The sequence below is a fragment of the Pinus tabuliformis genome, chromosome 2_1 (genome assembly GCF_031772625.1).
Source record: "Pinus tabuliformis cultivar Carrire ecotype Pingquan chromosome 2_1, CPIR1, whole genome shotgun sequence".
NCBI classification, from domain to species: domain Eukaryota; kingdom Viridiplantae; phylum Streptophyta; class Pinopsida; order Pinales; family Pinaceae; genus Pinus; species Pinus tabuliformis.
Genome location: NC_142299.1, coordinates 813,025,819 through 813,050,247, shown reverse-complemented (window position 1 = coordinate 813,050,247; position 24,429 = coordinate 813,025,819).

The window sequence follows — 24,429 nt, the reverse complement described above, 5'->3', positions numbered from 1 at the left end:
ATCATGATTATATCGTAGTTGATTTTTCAAAGCAACCTGTTTATGATGATCTATATGACGATGAAGCTGAAATATCCTAGAATGTCAAGGCACTTTAGCCTGAGCTGATGGTTATGTCAGGCCCTCGTTGTCCCTATGGTTGGTTTCACTTCCAATCAGGAAATTGTTCAATCACACAAGGCTCCTCATAACTCATCTGTATGCATTGAAGATCAACCTCACACATAGATCATGCTTCCTCCACTCGAAATCCACGATCCCATCGCTCATGCATTAGAGGACTCTTACATTTCAAGCAAACGTGCACAAAACAAGTTGTCTTTGTTTATTTCGTTTGCTTGCATGTCAAAGTCAAGAGTATGCATATGCTTCAAAGCTGCACGCTGTGTCGCATAGCACCGTGACAAGTCCACGGACAACATACCATGTACTTGGATTCACTTATGTCCCGTGGACACTTTTAAAGATGAAGTGTGTTTTTCTTCATTGTTATATCTTTCTTGTCTGCTGGTTCGCACAATTGGGTTGCTAGTGGACCAAGCCTTCACAAACATGGATCAACCAATGCGCCAGTGGCTGCAATAAAAATATCACTTGATGTAATTGTGCAATTCTAGAGGGAAACTAGTCTTCCCTCCAGAAATTGCGCAATTCTATCTGGCATCCTGCTGGGCTCCATAATTGCGCAAAATCTGCCTGTCACTGTTCACTGAGAAAATTGTGCAATTCCTCCCAGTAGGGCTGCTCAGCCCAGAAATTGCACAATTATGGGCAATAGTCAGCTACTCTACCCAGAAATTGCGCAATCCCTCTGGGCAGCCAGCCTAACTCCCTCCCAGAAATGCACATTTTTCCCCTCAGCTAAGCAGATTGTTGCATGTTCATTTGGGTTGACCGATTCCACCTTGGAACAAGAAAACTTGGCTTGCATGCATGGCCTGCTTTTTCTCAGAATAGCAAAAAGAAACATGAAAAAAGCATCCCTAGATTTTAGGGAGCTGTTTTTCGCAGCTGGAGGTTACATGCAAAGATCGTTTTAGAATCTTTCCTCCAAGTGTCATTTTTTCCTAGATTTGTGGCATGTGCGTCATGAGCCTAATATTCGACACTTCATAGCTCACTCATTCACATCGATATTGGAGCTCTGACATCCCACAGCACATTCAGGGCTCTCCGACACATCCAACTCAACTAGTGGTCTTAACTTGTCTTTTGCAACATTTTTGTCGCTTTTTGTGTTTTGGCCTGTGTCAGTGTTGTTTGCTTGATTTTTGTAAATGCTTGTTGTCATTTACATGCATACTAGCTTGTACTAGCAGCGTTTCAGTTTTTGTTAGCATCTCACTGTTGTTGCATGCATGAAACTGTTTTGCATGAACAGTCGCTGACTTAGCGACTCGCTTCACCCACATGCATGTTGTTCCGTTTTCTGAATATTTCATTCACTATTTGCATGCATGATCATTCACTCCTTCTTACACTTAGTATCACCATGCATTCACATTCACATTTGCTTTCAATTGCCCGTCAGCGGGTCTAGGCAGCCTTGGCCAGAACTCTGCCTCACCAAGACAGCATTACACAATCCTGAGAAGGAAGGCTTTGTCTTCCGCTTAGGAAATGCACATTTCTAACCAGTGACTTTCCTCCAATCTTTCATTGCGCAATTTTGAGGGACAATGACTGCTTGCCTAGAAAATTGTGCAATGCAGTCACTGGGCTTGCAACCACTGCCAGCTGAAATTGCGCATTGCAGTGTTCCAGCAGCCAACAGGCCAGCTTGGATTGAGCATTGCGCAATTCCAGTAGCCATCCAGCCTCCCTAGACAGCCCAGACTCCCGTTTGTGCAGTTTTGGCAGCCAGTCTCCCAGCCTCCCAAAAGAAATTGCGTAATCCTTAACAGTCAATCCCCAAGTATGTTGCATGTCATTCCTCTAATTTGCTTTGGTTTTCGCTAAAAGATTTCTTGCCATGCATGTTGCTTTGTCTCCAGATCTACCAGGTGTTTGTCCGCCTCTTAGCAGTTCAAGATCAATGGCCTCCAAGAGATCAGGATCAAAGGACACTGACGAAAGTGAAACTGGAGCGGCAATTGAGTAAGTGTCCGCAAGTCTACCGATCTATGAAGATACCATGTTGATTGTAGACAAGGACATCAAGCTAAAATGGAAAGAGGTCAATGATGCATTTGCAGGCACATTTTGGGAAGACCTCGAAGACCGCCAAGTCTATGTGAACATCCACACATCCAACTTGTACTGGATTGCATGTAGATATTTCTTGCTCCCATACGTGGACATGATACATTGGATCGTCTTGCACACTGATCCAGAAACGATGAAATTGAGAAGTGTCAGTAGGATGGAGATTGCTACCTTTAGGGCATAGGATTATGATGAGATGTATAATATGTTGAAGCCCGTGATCATCATGGAGACTTCCTTTAGAATACCCAACAGTGATGCCAACTCCAGAGACATTTTGAAGAACTCAGTGAAGTAGCCGGCTAAGTTTAGGATGACACCCAACCAGGTCTACAAGACGAAGATACTGCGGAAGGTGTATCAATACTTGGTCATCTTTGCATGTGGATTGTATGGCCAAGAAAAAATGGAAACCTTCCCACATAGTTGGGTGATTGCGTTTGACCAACTGGCTAGAGAAGGAAAAGCATACAACTGGTTTGACATGTTGGCTCATCAGTTGAAGGAACATGTAACAAGGGCTTGACATCTGCCCAAAGGTATGCAAGTAGAAATCTACATGTCCGCCTAGATCTTGGATGCAATCTGTGCCCATCAGTAGTTCCTGTTCTTGAAGTGGGCATGGACACCCCGACAGAGACTGTTTTGAACACTTATTGTAAGATGTTGTCCAAATGTAGCTTCAAAGCAATCATCACACAAATTTCCGATCATTTTATCACCCCTATTTACAAGATGATATTCGAATAGGATCCACCCTGCATGTCGAAGGCAGCAATGGAGGCACTAATTAACATAGATGATTGGTATGCCTCACCGTCTGACTCCTTCATGAAGTATAGCGCGGAGAAGCCTCCACGCGTTCTACCGAAGTTTTCCTTGGACAAACTGGTCATGTAGGAAGTATCATATCACATCTCAACAGGACTGACAGTTAGGATGCACCAGAAGAAGAAGGCACCTTGGCCCGCTATTCCGTTGCGTATCAGGTTATACGAGATACAAAGTTTCAAGCGTGTAGATGTCGAAGCAGAGAAGATAAAGAAGTATCCCTTCGACCTCCAAAGTCACAATCTATATGACCCACATTGTCTTGTGAAAGATCACTGCGCGAGAGTACAATTCAATTGGATCCACGGGGCATGTCATTGGGCAGAGGAAGACCCATGGAGGCATTGTTACAACTCCTCTAGACTCAATGAACCAGTCGGCCTCACTGTAGAATGGATGGTGAAGCAACATGAAGAAGCATCCTGGAGAGCACTAGAAGCAGTAGCAGCATTAGAGGTGAACATACCAGTGCACGACAAGGGCAAAAGGAAGATTGTCGATCACATGGAGGAAGAACATAGATGCAAGTTTCGAGTAGACCCACTTATGCAGAAAGAAACTTTGGCCATAGAGGTAAAGAGGCAACAACACGACAAGAGAAACACGCATAGGCAGAGACAGAAGCGGAGAATTAAGGAAACAGAGAAGGAGTTACATTAGTTGAAGGAGCAACTCTAGAAGGAACATGAATTGCATAGACTGGAGAAGGAAATGCAGCAGGAACATGTAAAGAAAGGGGCACAACTTGTAAATATAGATGAAATTGCACCCGTATACGTAGTGGACTCATCAGAACAACTGGCATTAGCCAAACAGGGTGAACCATCGCAAGAGCAGGGCTTTGCTCCGGGATTAGAGCAAGCAGTTGAACAGATGGATACTGATATGGAGCAATGGGAGTTAGAGAAAGACATCGAACTCATGCCTCATCACCAAGAGGTCGATCCACCAGCTTTACCATGTCTAGAAGAGGAGTAAGTCCTAAGCGACTAGGGAGACACAAAAATCCTTGGAGACAATCTAGAGGAGGAGATGCACAACATCTCATTCGATGAATCTCAACATAGAGTTGTGCAATATCGTAGAGTGTCGACTCTGAATGATCATACATCTCCTGTGCATTTCGAGGAACGAGTGATCGTGTTTGACATGCACAAACATCTAACATCATTAGTCGATGCTACCAGAGCATATGTCGAACCCACTAGCTCAAGTGTTCGCTTCTTGATAGCTGAGAACGAGTTTATGGCAAAGGAGCTACAGACATCCAAGCAAGGAGGATAATTGGTTACAACATTCGCCCAAGTAGAATTGATGAAGGCAATACTAGATGAAGTATTGTCCCTTGACATAGTCATGTGGGCGTTGTATTCCAAGTTTGGTACCGTGCATAAGGCAGTCGCCCATCTCAACAGATGCCAACAGTGATGTGCTAGAAGAGCACGTATCTTGTCAAATGGGCATGCTGTTGTTGACTAAATGCAAACATGGATGCTAGGATACAACGGAGCCCCGCTTTAGTTACCTAAGATGATGAAGCTTGGAGCGGTCGAGCTGAAGGCATGCATCCGGAGTCAGATCTTGAGCTATGAAGACCTCCCATAGCTCATCACTAGTCTATAGGCTTCCCATTCACGTGTATTCAAGAGTATGGATGGTGTTGTGCGCGCACATGCGATCCCATCTATTGGTACTCTCACCCAGGCGAAGACAAAGGCACAGGTCCGACTAGAGCTTGACTCGTATTTTGACGAGTTTATGCACATAGCCACCAGCCCAGACTTGTCGATTAGTGTAGACAACATGAACAAGTATGTTGTTGGTCTAGCCTCACTCAAGACAAAGATGTGCATGCTATCAGATGAGTTGGGTAGAGGAGCCCTAGCAATGTACCCGGATGCTATGAGGGCAAGAGTCAGGTTCCAGAAATATGTCAGCTTGGAGTACACGGACACCATCGCATACTATTGAGCTTGGAATCAGTTCGCTACTGTCGATCACTGTGAGGATGTCAAAGAGCTGGTCTTCCAACAATTGTTCGAGTCATAGTGATGTCTTGTATGGCTTGCTCAAGCCATTTTGTCTCACATGGGTACATGCGCATTGTAATGTAATGTCTTGTCAAGTGTAAGTTCAAGTGTCGATAGTTGGATTTAACAGTCATAGAGCAGATGAAGAGTCATGAGGGTAGATGAACTGTCACAAAGGGAATGTCAAGGGCCACGCCACCCTTTTCTATAAATAGTCCCTCATAACTCATTATATAGGCTTTTGGTTAGCCAACCTTCTGATAAGAATATCTTAGAGAGAGCTTGGACAGTATTGTAACGTGCCTTGGCTTCTCCACTGCACAGAGCTAGTATATCTCTTGGGAGGATGTTATCGGGAAAACTAGTGTCCATTCAGAGCTTCTAGTCCCACTAAGACGGGTAGCTATCTTAGAAAAAAACAAATTAAAGTCACTCGTGTTTTCCTTTATGAGAGATAGATGAGAAAGAAGCAGAGAGTACCAACCGCAGTATTTTGCTTGGCTCCTTGCTTGTTTCCTATCCCCTTTGACAGAACTTCACCACTTTTTCCTTACTTGTCCCGCTTCAAAGAGCACCTGTAGAGTCAAAGCAGCACAATACCATCAAAGCATAGAGATCTATAACCATAAACAATATAGGATCAGATGTACATTAACCATACAAATGCATATATCAATACAAGATTCAGAGATACACAAGAATATGGACGAAAACTCAAATAGATTTATTAATAGAAGTAGTAGAAGAGAGGATTACAACCCATTGGGGTGACCCAGCGCCATCCTCCCAGCATGAAAGCCCTTTTCACCTCATGAAAAGCTTAGATCACCCAACAATACAATGTTGCACAGAGAAACCAACAACACTTCCTTACAAAATACAAAATTCCAGCCTTTGGATCTCTAGGATGAGGGATCCATATATAGATGTTTGCAGGTGGGTGAGTCAGCTTCTGGGATTTTTATTAGTGTCATCTCTCTGATAGTTCTTGGTTCCACTTGGATATTTCATGATCTCTTACTCATCCCTCAGCGAATTCATAGAGGCAAGTGTCGAATGAGTAGATTCTAGAAGATTCTCTGGGTTTCCACCTAGCAAACTGCTTCTGCTATTTGTCTTCTCTTGCTCATCACACCCTACAGAAGGGATTTCCAGTATGCATCACACTTTTTGCATGTGGCAGGTGAGATGCATCGCACCCTTAGCACTGAGCAGTCTGTATGGTCCAGTTTTGACCAGTTCTGAGTAGTTTTTCAGGGAGAACTTCTGGGAGATGATGTAATCAGCTGACCTTGCTCCTTTAAGGTATGAAACAACACTTTTAGGGACTTAGAAGCCCTTGGTTTATGGACATATGTGATTGGGTTTGCAGTGCCCAAATATGTCTATAATAGTTGCCCCCTAAAGCATGAGGTCATAAATCCTTTTGATGTCGGGTGAAATGCTTTATCATGAGGATCCGAGGTTTTTCGAACCGGAAGGTGACCTGTAATAAGATACAATACAATACATTATCTTCATAATATTTTCATGATCTAGATGAGGCGGCCATTCCCATGCTCAACTTTATAAATTCATTTTCATGTTCATAGGACAGACAATCATCTGTGTGGCAGACTAATGATTCTGGTAGAGCCATCATCCTTTGGCTTGGATGATTATCTGTGCAGCAATGATGTACATTTAATGTTTTTATTTTTCATAAATATATCACAGCCCGGATGGATGAAACTAGATCCAGGGTCTTCAAAACTCGTTCAATCTTCGCCCGAAGTACAAGCCGATCCATGTGAAAAGATGTTCTAGCATCGAACATGGAAAGACATCGCCTGATTACCAGCCAATGATGTAAGTTGTTAATAGGCGTGAGAGGAATCACCGATAATGATAATGACCCTCAAGGTACTGCAGTAAAATTCACGTGGTGTGAATACAAGAGTCGATGTCAAACACCACGCAAAATCCTTCAGTTGAAGGCTATTAATGTAACCTGCTGCCGGAAGTGAGAAACTTGCCATTGAGGCATGCAAGCTTCAAAGTACTGAAAGGGTTGTTCCTAGGTCGACTTCTTGGATAATGAGCTGATGTCAACAAGAGGTGACCCGTCTTAGGAGGGCATTAATGAATCCCACATCTACGACACGGAACAGAGAAAATGATTTTGTGGAGGTGAAAACGATTTGATGATACAAGGTTTAGGGTGGCGGTCATGAAAGAATGAAGCGTGAAGGTATTGCAGTGGATGAGACACAAGCTGGGTTGGTGAATTCTCTGAGCGACTTCTGTTGAACATATCAGCGACACTAAAATGGATTGGTAGCATTAACCCCAAAAAATGGATGGTACGGTGGACCAATGGTAATATGACCAGTGAACGGAATAACCCAACCCGACTCAATCATGGTGATGGAGTGAAAGTGTCATGTTCAAGAGCGACCTGCTACCAATAAAGTTTCTTCAAGTTTTCTTCCCAATTTTTCCCTAGTCATTTCTGACCAGTACCTCTTTATTTTTGTCAAGCTTGAGGAGGATAACATATGCTTGTTCTATAATTTGCCCTTTGGGCAAACCCGTCGCTATGTTTTAACGAGCCTAGCGACAGTGAAACTCGCCCTTGCCTGCATGGACAAGTTTGTCGCTATTGTTTTAACGAGTTTAACGACAAAGATAACTCGGTCCTTTTCATTTTTAGAGAGTCTGAAAAAGGATGGAAAGGAAACTCCAGTATTCCTTTTTTGTAATGTAATCCCTTAAGTCCGAAAAAGTGTAAAATAATACGAAAGGGATGAATTTTCAATAGTTTTAACGAGCCAAACAAGACAAGCGCTTAATCTTTTTGTGTAATGATCCCTTAGGTCCAAAAAGATTAAAATCTAAAGGAGGGATAGCACTTCCAATCACTTTAACAAGCTGGAGAGGCTAATTTCTCGGCAATCTTTTCATATTTTACGAGTCATATGAAAAGAGCTTAAAGGAGACTCGTTTTTTGAGGAACGAGTGATGTTTTCGGACAACAACTGGTTCCAGGTATGGTTTGGAACTTTTTCAATCATGGTAGTGTAAAGAAGGTGGCTAATAGGATCACTCATCGCAACTGCTCCTCAAAATGGGTAGACAATCAAATGGAGGCGTATGATCGGCTAAAAAGAGTGGAGGTGATGGTAAGAACACAACCAAGGCTCAAAAGCTGATAATAATGCAATCGCAATGGTTATTTACCGGAGGTGGGTTCATTTTTTAATGAGCTTAAACTCTGGTGGAACATATGCTCATTGCTAGGTTTATTTTTTAACGAGCTTGAACTTCGCGTAAAACTGCTTGTGATAATGGTCATTGATATTCGATTCACCGTTAACACTATGTTCTTTTGACGGTCGTACTACCTGTTCAATTTCTTCATCAAACTGATTAGAAATGAGAATACATGCTTGAAAAATGAGTTAAAAACTAATACCCTACTTGAATTACGTGAAAAGTAACTTAAAAGTAGTTTTTACCCCTCATTTTACCATTTCATATGAATTTGGGATTATTGGAGCTCTGGAGGTGTTTTCCCCCTTGATTTTCATTAGCTGATTCCGGGAGATTTTGTGGATGATTTTTGGCGCCGTCTGGACCAGGTAGGAGCTAAACCTGAGCTCTTCAATTGCATTCTTTCCTTTTTGAATTCTGAGCATGTTTTCCTGCTTTTCTGAGCCTCTAGGGTTTGAGCAATTCGTTCTGCCCCCATGTTATAGACATTTTTGTGCCTTACAGCATTGAGCATGAAATGTCCATAATCCAAGGGATCCAAAGTCCCTAAAAGAGTTGTTCCTACCCCTAAAGGAACAAGGTCAACCAAAGACAGCTTCTCCCAGAAGTTCTCCACCAAAAATCACTCAGAAATGGTCAAATCAGGATCAATTCAGTAGCTCCACTAGCTGCCTGCGTTGAAATGCAGAGGTTACATTGGCCAGTTGCACTGCAACGCAGGTAGAAGCACTACCAGGGTGCGCTGAGCGGGAGATGACAAATGGCAAGTTCATTCAACGAGGTGGAAAGACCCTGGAAGCTTCCATAATCTTCCTCAATGACACTTGCCTCAATGAATTCGACCAAGTGATGAGTAAGAGGTTCTCAACCTCCAAGTGGAAGCAAGAACTGACAGAGAGAAGCCACAAGTCAAAACATAAGCTGACTCATCCTCTCTGCTTACATCTATATATGGATCTCTCACCCAGAGGTTTAGGAGGCTGGAATTTTGTACTTTGCAGAGAATTGCTGTTGGTTTGAGATTGAGATTAGTACATTGGGTGATTTATGCTTTGTTGGAGGAGAGGAAGGGATTCTTTTGCTGGGAGGTAGATGCTGGATCGAGACTCATTTGGTTGTATCTCCTCTTGAACCTTGTTATCATATCAATAAAGCTACTTGAGTTTCTCCTATATGCTTGTATTTCAATGATGTTTTGTCATATTTTGCATATTTAGTTTATATCTGATCCTAAACTAGTTATGAATGTGAATCTATATCTTTTGTGTAGTTTTCCTCTCTTGTGATCTTGCAGGAACTGGGTGAAGCTGGACCAGTGAAAGAGCAGGCAGCGGGAAGCGAACAAAAGAGAGAGTGATTGGATCGACAAACTAGCGGAAGACACCGGTTAGTTACATCCTTCTTTCTCTATTTGCATCTCATAAAGAAGAATACTCAGATAGCTTTCCTTGTTTGTTGCTAAGGCACTATCACCTCTTAGAGCGGGATAGGGGCATTCCGAATTGGATACTTTTCCCAACAACAAATTGGCGACTCCGCTGGGGATCATATCTTGTTAGTTTATTTGTGTTTCTATTGCTATTCATTTCATAAACTCAAGAGTGCCGAATCGAACTGCATTTGCTATTTACAAATGCAAAGTAGAGATCAGCTACTCTAGTCCACTCACTGGGCCTGTTTATGATCTGAACAGCTGATCCACAAGTGCTCTAACAGCCCTTTGTGATAGATCTTAGTCCTCCTATAAATCATCCTCCTAATTGTACCTAATTGATAGCTTTTATCCGGCCAAAAACTGTAGATCAAACTGCAAACCGTAACCCAGAACCCAGAAACAACTCTCGTTTCTGCTTCAGCGCAGACTCTGTGAAGAGGTTCTGCATTTCAACGCAGGTCCCGTGAAGGCTACCTGCGCTGAATGTCAAATCCTCTGTGTTGGGAGTGCGCTGATCAGTCTTTGCCTTGTGCAGCTGTGGTTCCCTGCTTCCTTTTGCTCAGTTTCATCTCTGTTTTTTGCAGCCTGTTATCAGTCAGTGTACCTATCTGAAACCCCTTTTCTTTGCCTCAATTCCACCTCGGTTGTATAAAGAAACTGTATTTGTTCTTTGTGTATTTGTTACATCATTTGCAGTTTCCCATTACAAAAGTAAACTAGTCATACTGTTGCCCTCAGATCTAGACCTGTCGTAAGTGTCGTTTTGATCTTAGGAGTGAGTTTGTTTGCTGATTTACAGTTGATTTAGCTTTTACTTTTGTCTTTTGGTTTGAATTTATACATTTCAAGTGTCGAAACAAGTAAATCATAAAGTGTCGTAATCGTCTTTTTGATTTCCAAAAAGGAACTTGTTTGTGTTTTTCACTTGAAATCGAATTCAAATTTGTACAACAGCTTTCTTTTTAGGCATCAATGTTAAGAAAGTGAAAACAAATACATGCATATGTGCATTTTCATTTTGATAGTTTGTATGTTGATTTAGGAAAAAGTGCATTACTGTGTGCTCTATGCTCTTTGAGAAAAGATGGTGTCTTTCTTTTCCCCTTGTAGCTAGGATTTTCATTGTTGAAAGATATAAAAGCTTGCTTATCATCTTTAGACTGCATTTAGGAATTGTATCATACATCTCGTGGTGATCCAAAAAGGCAAACTTCTAAGAAAGATCAACCTAAAATAAATTGAATGAACTTAACAACGCTTTGTAACATAATGCACAACATAGAGGTCTAGGCTAGAGACGTGTTCCGGCGTCGTAAAACCTGGTCACTGGTCGCCTCGCTGATGGTTGGGTGATTCCTCCTGAGAGACGATAAGTGCCAGTACGGATTGTGCTCCCACGTACCGTCGCGTATATATTGGGAGACCCCTATAGGAATAAAACCTTTATCCATAGGAAGCCGTGTCGGCCGCCCTACTGATCGCAATGCACTGAACACAGCATTCAGGAAGATTGACCGCCCGTACCCTAAAAAGTATTATGCGGTTTTGCGAAAAGTTTGGCACACCCTCTACCTAGAACTCCAGAGCAGTTCCTTTTGGCCTTTTTCAAACTCTATAACAAAAAAAGTCCATTCGAGCATTTGTCACTTCGGGCTCGTTAAAACATCGAAGGAGACTAGAGTCATCTTTAGCTTTTTCTCGACTCTTTAAAATTGAAAAAGCAAGTTGTGTCTAAGCGTCGTTAAAATTTATTTTAAACGGAACAATCACCCCTTTTTTCCTGCGTTGGTCTTTAGGTTGAGAAAATGGAGCCCACCAACCAAGGAATTCCCCTTGGTGGAAATCCTAGTCCCTTCTCCTCTTGGGGAGATGTTGGTGCGCCCCATATGGCCACATTGTCGCTTCCAGGACTGACAATTGGCCTGCCAGTCTGGCTCTTCTCAACCAATGTCGTTCAGAACACCACTATTCCTGAATAGTCGAATCAACAGTTAGACGAGTCCAGAATTTCCCACCAACCTTCTACTTCCTATAATTCTTCCTCTCTTCCTTCCTCTTCGCGTGACGGAACTGGTAAATCTAAAAACCAAGTTCCTAAGGAGAAGAAGGAAAAGAAGAAGAAAGAGAAAAAGAAGAAGGAGCCAAAGGCAAATAAGGGAAAACAAGTGTCGTCTGATGAAAATCCACACACAGCACTGACCAGGCCTAAATCGCCATGTGTCATCTGCAAGGGAGACCACTTTCACAGAGATTGTCCTTGTATCCCTCGGATACTAAGGGACTGGTCTCCCCGTTTGCACAATTCGGTGTCGTCAACCTCTGATAGCCATGTTGAAAGTACACCGTCAACTAGCGAAAGTGAAGTTCCAAGACAAAAAGGGAGGGCTAGACCTCCCTGTAGACTGTGCGAAGGCAACCATGCCCTCCACCGTTGTCCCTTCTTAGACGAGGCTAAAAGAGTCTTGGAAGATCGTCCGGTTTCGCCGTTACGACTTCCTCCTGGATATCAAAAACTCTTGCCAAGTCCTTCGTTAGTTGAGAATCCAGCTGGCCCGCTCAAGTGGTCAGCTGAAGCGTCTATCATTAAGGATAAATCGACTGAATCCATACCAGACGAAATTCAAAAGGTCGAGGCGGCAGTTGACCCGGTCTTGCCTTCAGAGGATTTATCTTCGAATGATACAATCACTAAAAAGGATAAGGATGACACCATCCAGATTCTTTTCATCAACACAGACTCCGACGAACACGGGGGCAATGCACCCATTCCTTTATCGCAGGAAGGAAGTTCGTCAGAGCGATATCCGACCGTCTATTCGGTCCCACCACCAAGCAACCTAGTTGTGTCCTTCGACTGGAACCAACTAGGCAGACCCCGGTTGCCAGCCAGCATACCATTCAGAATTATCATTCAAATATACAGAATGGTAATGGCTGGCACCATCATCGATGAGGGGGCATCTGTGAGTATCCTTTCCTCTATTGCTTGGAAAGCGCTTGGTTTGCCAGCGCTTTTGCCTGAAATGAGAAATCTAACAGGCTTCGATAAAGGAACCAGTCGACCTTTAGGGATCCTCCCCAATGTGCCTATCACATTGAAAGGGAAGACCGTTCAAATGAACGTGATGGTCGTTCAAGGACCCTTGGATTATAACCTACTCCTTGGACGAGACTATATATATTGCATGGGAGCCATCGTCTCCTCACTCTTTAGAGTAATGTGTTTTCCGCACGAAGGAAGAGTGGTCAAGCTCGTGGACCAGCTTTCATTTCCCGGATCACGCATCGCAAATAGTCACATACCATCCCTAAATGGTCTCTTCACGCAAGAAATGTCTCAACCCACGGTCCGTCCTCCCGATGAGCGCGAGTGATTCAGAAGGATATGACTGGAACCCAGGGGGCATGCGTCCTGGTCTGCCTCGGCAGGAAAACTTTGGGTATAGGGTAGGTTTCCGCGGGAGAATATGACTAGTCTGTACCCCGCCCATGCTGGAAGAGGGTTATTCTAGAATAAGATTCTTTTGTCAAAGTTATGTGTTTGGCGCTCGTTGTCACTCACCTTTGTCTATCTCGGTAGACATCGCCAAAGAAGTGTTTTGTTTGCTGCGAAAATAAGACAATCTTTGGGTAATCTGAAAGAGGTAGGCCTTTCCTGGTAGAACAAATGTTTTATCTGCAAATTGAGGGGTAATCTTGAAATCATACTTTATACCTGGGGGCATGCAAACCTTTTGGAGTGCAAGCAAAGAGCGGTTATTTATTTGTTTTTTGGATTAGTCGTTTCCTAACTTGCATAAAAGAAGGATCCGGAGCAAAGCTTTGTAAGGCACAAGCTCCATAAAAAATGGAATCTTAAATGAGACATTCTTATCATATGACTGGAATCGAGCATTTTTAGCACATAGTTCATGCTCGTTAAAAAATAAACATAAGATCGAGCAGTTTTAGCACATAGTTCATGCTCGTTAAAAAATAAACATAAGATCGAGCAGTTTTAGCGTATAGTTCATGCTCGTTAAAAAATAAACATAAAATCGAGCAAGTGTTTCAACCCGTGTTTAAGCTCGTTAAAAAATGAACTACCCGGTAAATAACCACTGCGAATGTAAATATTCAGCCATTAAAGCCTTGGTCGTGTTTGCACCGTCACCTCCACTTTTCATTGGCCGATCATTCACCTCCATTTGAGTGTTTACCCATTTTGAGGGACAGTTGCGAAGAGTGATTTCACTTAGCCATCCTTGTAACACTGCCGTGATTGGAAGATTCCGACCCTTACCTGGAATCAGCTGCTACCCGTTTTATCACTCGTTCCTCAAAAGACGAGTCTTCTTTAAGCTCTTTTCATCTGACTCGTAAAATATGAAAAGATTGCCGAGTTTTGGCCTTCCAGCTCGTTAAAGCGACCGGAAGTGCTATCCCTCCTCTAGATTTTAATCTTTTTGGACCTGAGGGATTATTGCACAAAAAGATCGAGCGCTTGTGTTGTTCGGCTCGTTAAAACTATCGAAAACCCATCCCTTCTGTATTGTTTTATACTTTTTCGGACTTAAGGGATTAGATGACGAAAAAGGAACTTTGGAGTTATCTTTACGTACCTTTTTAGACTCTCTAAAAATGAAAAGGGACCGAGTTATCTTTGTCGTTAAACTCGTTAAAAAACATTAATAGCGACAAACTTGTCTTTAGACGAGAACGAGTTTCACTATCGCTAGGCTCGTTAAAACATAGCGATGGGTTTGCCCGAAGGGCAAATTATAGAACAAGCATATGTTATCCTCCTCAAGCTTGACAAAAATAAAGAGGTACTGGTCAGAAATGACTGGGGAAAAATTGGGAGAAACTCAAAGAACTTTTATTGGTAGCAAGTCGCTCTTGAACATGACACTTCCACTCCGTGCCTGAGTCGGGTTGGGTTGTTTCATTCACCGGTCACATCGCCATGGTCTCGCCATACCATCCACCTTTGGGGTAAATGCTACCAATTCATCACACAAGTGTCGCCGATATGTTCAAGAGAAGTCATCCAGAGAAGTCAACCGTGTCCCATCCACTACCATACATTATCCTTCATCCTTTCATGACCGCCACCCTGAACCATATATCATCAGATCGTTTTCACCTCCATCAAAATCATTTGCTCCGTTCCGTGTCACTGATGTGGGATACATTAAGGCCCTCCTTTGACGGATCGCTTCTTGTCGACATCAGCTCATTATCCAAGAAGTTGATCTAGGAACACCCCCTTCAGTACTTTGAAGCTTGCATGCCTCAATGGCAAGTTTCTCACTTCCGGCGACAGGTATACATCAATGACCTTCGACCGAAAGATTTTGCGTGGTGTTCGACGCCAAGTCCTTTATTCACACCACGTGAATTGTACTGCAGTACCTTGAGGGTCATTATCATTATCGGTGATTCCTCTCGCGCTTGTTAACAGTTTACATCATTGACTGGTAACCAAGCGATGTCTTTCCATGTTCGACTTCAGAACATTTCTCACATGGATCGACTTGTACTTAGAGTGAAGACCGAACGAGATTGAAGACCCCGGATCTAGTTTCATCCATCCGGGCTGCGATATATATTCAGGAAAAATAAAGACATTGACATGTACAGCATTACAGCAGATAATCATCCTACCAAAAGGATGATGATTTCATCAAAATCATCAGTCTACCATCAGACGATTGTCTGTTCTATGTACAGAAAAATGAATTTATAAAGCTGAGCATGGGAATGCCCGCCTCAGCTAGATCATGAAAGCAGTATGAAAAATAATGTATTGTATTGTATCTTATTACAGGTCTCCTCCCAGCATTGGAAGAACTTCGGATCCTCCTAATAAAGCATTTCACCCGATCCAACTGTTATAGACATTTTTGTGCCTTACAGCATTGAGCATGAAATGTCCATAATCCAAGGGATCCAAAGTCCCTAAAAGAGTTGTTCCTACCCCTAAAGGAACAAGGTCAACCAAAGACAGCTTCTCCCAGAAGTTCTCCACCAAAAATCACTCAGAAATGGTCAAATCAGGATCAATTCAGTAGCTCCACTAGCTGCCTGCGTTGAAATGCAGAGGTTACACTGGCCAGTTGCACTGCAACGCAGGTAGAAGCACTACCAGGGTGCGCTGAGCGGGAGATGACAAATGGCAAGTTCATTCAACGAGGTGGAAAGACCCTGGAAGCTTCCAGAATCTTCCTCAATGACACTTGCCTCAATGAATTCGACCAAGTGATGAGTAAGAGGTTCTCAACCTCCAAGTGGAAGCAAGAACTGACAGAGAGAAGCCACAAGTCAAAACATAAGCTGACTCATCCTCTCTGCTTACATCTATATATGGATCTCTCACCCAGAGGTTCAGGAGGCTGGAATTTTGTACTTTGCAGAGAATTGCTGTTGGTTTGAGATTGAGATTAGTACATTGGGTGATTTATGCTTTGTTGGAGGAGAGGAAGGGATTCTTTTGCTGGGAGGTAGATGCTGGATCGGGACTCATTTGGTTGTATCTCCTCTTGAACCTTGTTATCATATCAATAAAGCTACTTGAGTTTCTCCTATATGCTTGTATTTCAATGATGTTTTGTCATATTTTGCATATTTAGTTTATATCTGATCCTAAACTAGTTATGAATGTGAATCTATATCTTTTGTGTAGTTTTCCTCTCTTGTGATCTTGCAGGAACTGGGTGAAGCTGGACCAGTGAAAGAGCAGGCAGCGGGAAGCGAACAAAAGAGAGAGTGATTGGATCGACAAACTAGCGGAAGACACCGGTTAGTTACATCCTTCTTTCTCTATTTGCATCTCATAAAGAAGAATACTCAGATAGCTTTCCTTGTTTGTTGCTAAGGCACTATCACCTCTTAGAGCGGGATAGGGGCATTCCGAATTGGATACTTTTCCCAACAACACCCCATCGCACCTAGTATACATCGAAAGGTGTGATGAATACTAGGCTGACCACTGGACAGTCAGTATGTATCCCACCAAGTACACAGCTAGGGTGCGATGGGTGCAAGGAGGAAAAATTTTGCACTGATTTTTCATGGAAATTTTGCCTGTTTTTTGCCAAATTAGGATCCTAATTCTTCTCTTATTTGTTCTTTAGAGATTCATCAGAGAAAAATGGTTGTTACATGGCGTGAATGCAAGCATGAAGAAGAGGACATGGTTGCCTTACATGATCCGGGTACAGTAACTGCATTGCGGAACTGTGGCTTGCTCAAGTTCTTCCGCATATCTAGCATGAGGCAACAAATCAACTTGTTGCAATATTTCCTCGATGCATGGGATCCTACCAACCAAGTGTTCTAGATTAGAGGCAAATCCATCCCCTTGACTATTGAGGACATCTACTTCTTGACCGGTTTATCGAGGCGTGGTGCCCCTCTCTCACTATCAGGTTCCGCCCATGGGGGTGAATCTGTGAAGGATTATATTCGCCAATATTGTAGAGAAGGATCTCAGCCGAGCAGGGACAACAAGATCAATATCCGAGATGTCACCGACCGGTCCTTGAGGACTATTTTATTCACCTTTTCTAGATTGGCTGGTAGCGCGGCCCTTCACTTGGCCAATAGGTCCTATATGTAGTACGCCTTGGAATTCCTCGAACCAAAGGTATTCAACTGGTGTGATGCAGTACTTCCAGTGATAAAAGAACAGCTCACCAAGGTGAGTAATGGAAGATCGAAGAACTTTGGTTATGGTTCTATTCTCACCGCCTTCACCTTGGAGAAGATCCCACTGATGCAGCCACAATACATTTCACTCGGACCATCAGTACCAACGGAACCACGGATGCAGAGATGGGTTGATCTTATGGCCAGACATGCTGGTCAGTCACAGATTTCATTCTCTGATGCCTTCTTTGAGTGGTTCGACCATCAGGAGATGGTCTTTGCTGAGTATCCATATGCTAGGATGGATTTCCAGGGTGACCCAGATTTGGTGTTGTCGGCCGGCGAGCAGTGGGGTGTTATAGGTAAATTTTCTGACCATATCCATGTTTATTGTTTTTATAATGTTCTTATGTCTTTTAATGCTATCAAGACTAATCAAACTCATATATTCATGCAGATATTGGACCTATGCGACCTGCAGTGCGCCCGAGGGTAGCAGCTATTGTTCCAGCAGGAGAGGTTGTAGGGAGGGCCATCCTTCGTGATCTAGATGTAGCCGAGACTCTTGCAGGATCAGATCGAGGGTCTCACCCTTGGTATTCCAGATGTGAGGACCGACGAGCTGCCTCTGAGATTACAGCACCATACCACTGGCATGCCGAGCTGATGGACTAGGCTCTTATGCATGATTGCATAGGTAATGACTTGTTATCACCAGCACCATTAGACTAGGGTGCCCCCTTGCATTTTTGAGTTTTTGGGTCATATGACCAATTTTGTCCTGGACACAGAACACTATGTACAAACTATAAATAGTTATATATATTTTTGATTTTCGGAGCTTTATTTTGGTTAAGTTATATGATCTTGATGCAAATATTGAGGAAATGCTTTTCTTTTATCAATGTTGCAAATGTCTATCCAACACATAATTTGCTAATGAATCAGTTAATGTGCTTAAGTTTCTGGAAATGTGTTGATATTGAATAGAATCAAACTCTCTTTCCAAAATCTTGAACCTTAGAAACATACGATAGATAGCTAGATTTCAAACGGAATAGATGTCGGTAAGCTGTAAAATGACGAGTTGTGAGTCTAGCCTGACGAAAAGTCAGTGTATGCCATGCGCGATGGCATCAGAGAGGAGTTCTATCAACGCGCTGTATTCAGCGATGTTGTTTGTCGATCGACTAATGCATACTCCTCTAAAACTCACTAACTCGTTGCTTGGGTCAAAGATGGCCCAGGTTGCAGAAGATAGGTTCTGCGCACTACGACTTGCTCCGTTTGTGTATCCAACAAATGGTTCCAATAGGTTTGACATCTACAACAAAATGCAAAAGTAGATTACCTAACCAAAACGATCACTCTTAACGAAAACAAAAATGTAACAAAAGCATATGAAGAGGTTACTACGCTGAGTCAAGCATAGTAATGCTTAAGGTACAACCCGTTTCGGGGTTGCGACAGTGGAATCCCATCGTAATCTACTAGCTCGTAGGCTCCTTTTGCTAATACACGCTTAACAATATAGGGACCCATCCACAAAGACTGGAACTTACCTGCTCCCAATTTATCGGATTCCTAGTCATAAAGTAAGACCAGGTCACCTTCTGAGAAGACATGGGGTTTGACATTCTTGTCAAACTGCACCTTGACTTGTTTCTTATGTGCTTCGTTAGCTAAGGCGGTGTCACGACAGGTTTCATCTAGTTGGATTAATTCCAAGAAACGAGCCTCCTCCTCTGAAGTTCCGGGGAGAAGGTCGATTGTGAGCTTGAGGGATGAAATTTCGCACTGAACTGGTAAGATCGCTTCCAGGCCATACACCAACTGAAAGGGTGTAAACCCGGTCGCATTTCTCACTGATGTCTGGTATGCCCACAAGGCTGAGTACAGGATTAGGTGCCAACTCCGTTTATGGACTCCAATCATCCTTTGCAGCATGCGCTTCAGGACTTTGTTGATCGCCTCAACTTGCCCGTTAGCTTGCGGATAATATGGAGTAGAGCTATCGTGGGACAGTCCTAATTTGGCAGCCAATTCAACCATCATGTGATTGCGGAAATGCGATCCATGATCTGTGACTATAGCTTGTGGAACACCGAATATGGAGACTACATGATTGAAAAAGAAAAGAGCAGCTGTTTCGCTGCTGTTGTTTAATGTAGGCATCGCCTCGGCCCATTTCGTAAAATAGTCAACCACGACTATGATATACCCATGCCCCCGGCCGAGGTGGGGTTACATGTCATGAAATCTATGCCCCATTTGGCGAATGGCCCAATAGCAACTAACTACTGGCTGCAGAGGTGCGGGTGGTATTCTAGTTTTGTGGTCAAAGATTTGACAAGCATGGCAACTTCTGACTGCGGTTATGCAATCTTTGAACATTGTTGGCCAGAAGTATCCTGCTCGTAAAATATTTTGTGTTGTAGCATAACCATATTGATGCCCCGCACATGCGCATGAATGACAGTCATTCAATACTTTTTCGGCCTCCTCATGGGTGAGGCACCTTCGCAGAACTGTATCAATACCACGACGGTAAAGTGTATCATTGACGATCATGTAGTCTTTTGCTTGGTATCGAGTACGTCATTGTTCTGAGCGAGAGGTATTAGACCTATATGTTTGGGTTTGGAGATAAATGATTATATCTCCATACCACGGATCGCTTGAAGATATCAGAAACAAAGATTCATCCATGATTGTTGCTTTGGATGTTGAATCGTTGGACGACAATGGGAAGTCACATAGTAACTCCGTGAAAACCAGAGCTTTCATTGATTTGGATTTTATGAATTCCAGATCAAACTCTTGAAAAATTTCTATCCACTTCGAATATTTGCCCCCAAGCAACTGTCGCGATAAGATGTAAGTAATGGGGTTGCAATCTGACAAAATGGTAGTTTTTCGAAAGAGAACATAGTGTCGAAATCTCTGTATTGCTTGAACAGCTACAAGAGCCAGCTTTTCAACATAGGAGTACTTGCTTTATGTATCATTTAAGTTTCGACTTAAATAATAGACAAGATATTTGATTCCATTGTCTTCTTGAACTAAAACCATTGCGATGGTCGTATTTGCCGCAGCTAGATATAGGTTAAAGTCTCTTTGATAATCAAAAGCGTACATTAATGATGCTTTTATTAGGGATTCCTTTAGAGCATCAAAGGAAGCTTATGCAACCCGATCCCAGTTGAAGGGTACTTCTTTTTTCAACAGACGCGTATAACCTTTAGCGAGTTCGGCGTAATTTGGAATGAACCTCCTCAAAAAGTTTGCTTTCCCTTGGAGTTTCTAAATCTGAAGCAAATTTGAAGGTGGAGGCAGATCGATGATTACCTGAACCTTACACAGGTCGAGGCGAATCCCATCCTTTGAAACTACAAAGCCAAGTAAATGACCAGAACTGACACAAAACACACACTTGTGCGGATTGAGTCGTATCTTGTAGTGTCGACAACATAGAAATATTGCTCTCAAATGCTGCGGATGATCGGTCCACTGTTGCGAATGAGCCGAAAGATCGTCGAGGTATGGTTGAACAATGTTCTTGATGTCATGGAAGGCATAACTCATTGCCCTCTGAAAGGTTTCCCCTGCGTTCTTTAAACCAAAAGGTAGCTTGCGATATGCGAATGTGCCCCACGGAAAAATAAATGCAGTCTTTGACTGGTCCTGTGGGTAGATATTTTTTTTATTATACCCGGAAAATCCATCCATAAACGAAAAGATTTCGCATCCGACACATTCATCAATTATCTGGTCGATGAAGGGTGTAGGGGAGTTGTCCTTTGGATAAGCTTGATTTACATCCATGTAATCGACGCACACTCTAATCGTTCCTTGCTTTTTCATCACAGGAACAATGTTTGATACCCAATCAGTTAGAGGAACTGGGTAAATGAAACCAACATGGAGAAGTTTTTCAACTTCTGCCTTGATGGCAGCGGCTTTCTTCGGGTGCACCTGCCGAAGCCATTGTCGTACTGGTTTGACATCTGGATACATCTTAATTTCATGTTCAACTATGCTCGAGTCAATGCCTGACATTTCTTCATATGACCATGCAAAGACATCTTTGAACTTGTGAAAGAAACCGCAATATACTTCCAGTTCTGAAGAAGAACAAGATTTGCCGACATGAATATTCTCTAAAACATCTAGTTTGGTCGAGATATTTATCGTGATAGTTTCTTCAATATTAGACAGATTTCGCTCGGAATCCACCGTATTTAATAGAAAATCAAAAACTGAAGGATGATTAAGGTCGTTGGAGCAATTTTCATTGTAATCCGGAAGATGGGAACGATGGTGGTAATCTTCCCATGGCACCCCCTCTATCATCATTGGCTGAACAATTCCTTCATTTGTAGAATGTACATACGACCAAGGATCTGAAGAGGTAACATATTCCTTAGGCCTATCTACCCAAACACTCGATGAGTATTGATTTGGGTTTGCCTCCCATGCCGAGAACATTGATTGCTACAATATTTCTATTGGGCTTGGAGGCAATACCTCGTGATGATCCATGATAACATCGTGTTCGGACATATTCTAAATAGAATATATCATATTGCAGGTTCCCATCGTGGCCACTTCCGCCAGATTGTTTGGAGGCGGTAGGGCAAAAGTACCCATCAATGTAGGGTATTTTAGCAAGCCTACTCTGATATTTTCAAGCAACTGAGAGCTTCCGTGGATCATCAGGATGCTTCCTGTAACTTGTGAACTGTTGGGGAGAAAGGTTTGTTGGTCGATGATTGTAATTCCTCCTTGAAAGGGAAATGCAATCTTTCTGAAGTATGTTGACATAACAGCGGCCATGGCATAAATCCATGGCCTTCCCAGTAGGATGTTGTAATTGAGGTTTCCAATGATAACTTCAACATCAATTTATACTTTTTTGCCTCCCAGCACAACTTGCAAGTTACTTAAAATCCCGTACGGAGTGTATGTCTATCCATCAAATGCTTTTAACGTCATTGACGATCGCGACAAGGGTGGTGAGCCTAAAGTTTTCCAGCAACTCATTGACATAATACATGTAGATGCCCCCTCATCAATAATTGTTCGATGAACAGTTTTGTTGAGGGTTTTCACTTGAATGAGGAAAGCGAGTTGAGATGGTAACTGAGGTTCATATCCTTTATGATTAAAGGCCACGAGATTGGAATCTGTTGGGTCAATCCCACCTATTGCTGATAATAGAGCCTACTTTTGGGAGGGGCAATTTTGCAGTACCTCAAGTGTCGACATAGCAGATGGCGATTGGGCCAGGTCCTCTACTATATTATAATTCTGTGCTACTTTGGCATGAGGATTAAATGTCGATTTATGTACTACTCCCTTTGGCGGCTTTATCGTTAGCTCAGGAATGATGGGTGGCACAACTTTGGTCAAAGTTGTTGTCGAACTACTAGGTTGATCAGTAGCCTTGTTGTTCGACAGCTGGGGATTCTCGTAATCTTTATTCCTTGTCGATATCAAAGCATCATTTTTTTGTTTTCAAATGGAAAACATAAGAACTTGGGATGGAGAAGCATTGTCGCTAGCAACCAGATTGGTTTCTGGGTTTGGAAACGGATCAGTCAATACCGCTCAAGTTTTTGAATTCTTAAAGAATTTCTTAATTTCAACTTTATGTGGACAATCTCTTATCCAATGATCCTCATCGCATATCTGACATCCCAAAGGAGGTTTCATTTGCCCATAAGGGTTTGCAGAAGATTTTTCAGGAGACGACTCATCCTGCTTCTTCTTTTTCCCTTTCTTTTTCTTCTTGCCTCCTGGTTGCTTCGATTATTTGCCTTTGTCGGTTGACACAACATTAACCTTCGAGGCAAGAAGTTCTTCATTTGCATTTTGACTAGAAACCGTACGAGCTTTATTTGATGTAGCCTTGCGGTTTTCGTGCTAGTCATACCTATCACGCCATTGTCGGCATGAGAGTCTTTGTTTGATTTAGGAGGAGGAGGAATGGAAAACTATGGTCTAGGTGCATTAGGGATTTTGTCATAGAGCGTGCCAGACTAAGTATAGATCAAGTCTAGATATTGCGCACGAGCAATGACTTGCTCTTTAGTGACGACTCCTCCCTTTGCCACGTCTTCTGTAATAGAAGGTAACAATGACTTAATAAAGCATTCAGCTAGCAGCTGATCAGGAACATATTTTTTTACCATTCTACGACGACATCGCCACTCATGAATATGATCAGATATGTGAGTGGCCGTTGTCTGCTTGAAATTGGTAAGAATCTCTGTTCCTGTTTCGTACCTTATTGGTAACTGAAAATGGGTTAAAAAGGTGGTGGCAAGGGCGTTGAAGTTATCGAATGAAGCTCTAGGAAATTCGATGTACCATTTTGCTATCGGACTAGTTAACGTTCGTTGAAAAAGGTGAAGCCTAATCGAATCATCATTGAGAGTTTTGGACGAACACCATAGATGAAAGGTCATCACATGATTCGATGGATCTTCACCCGGATTTCCATTGAATTTAGGAATATCTAACGGAAGTTTATGAGGAATCGCTGGCCACCAAGGGGCATAAGCAATTGGATCGTTTGTTAGCCGATTTAGATCTAGTAACTCCAAAGTCGCTACAAAGGGCAACTGTTGATTCAGGTTCGGCAAAGCATACCCAGGATAAGATGGGATCGCCTAAGCTGTGGGTATTTGCATACCAGCATAATGTATTTGATGCTAATAACTTTGATAAGGTTGTTGGGCATAACCATTTTGATATGATTGATGATAACCGTTTTGAATATACGGCTGCCCATTACCGACAAAGTTTTGGTGCTCAGGTCCTCGGTAAGCTTGCTGGAATTGCGGTTGTTGATATTTCACCAGCCATGGTTGTGAAACAATTCCCAGTTGCCCAATAATGGATGTTTGACCAAGATGAGGGGTAATAGTACTCATTTGAGCCTAAGTCACTCCAGTTAAGGAGCCACTAGTCGGCGATTGTGGTTGTGTTGTGGAGATAAGAGGCTGTTGTATTACGGCCTGAGATTGACATACAACAGGCAAC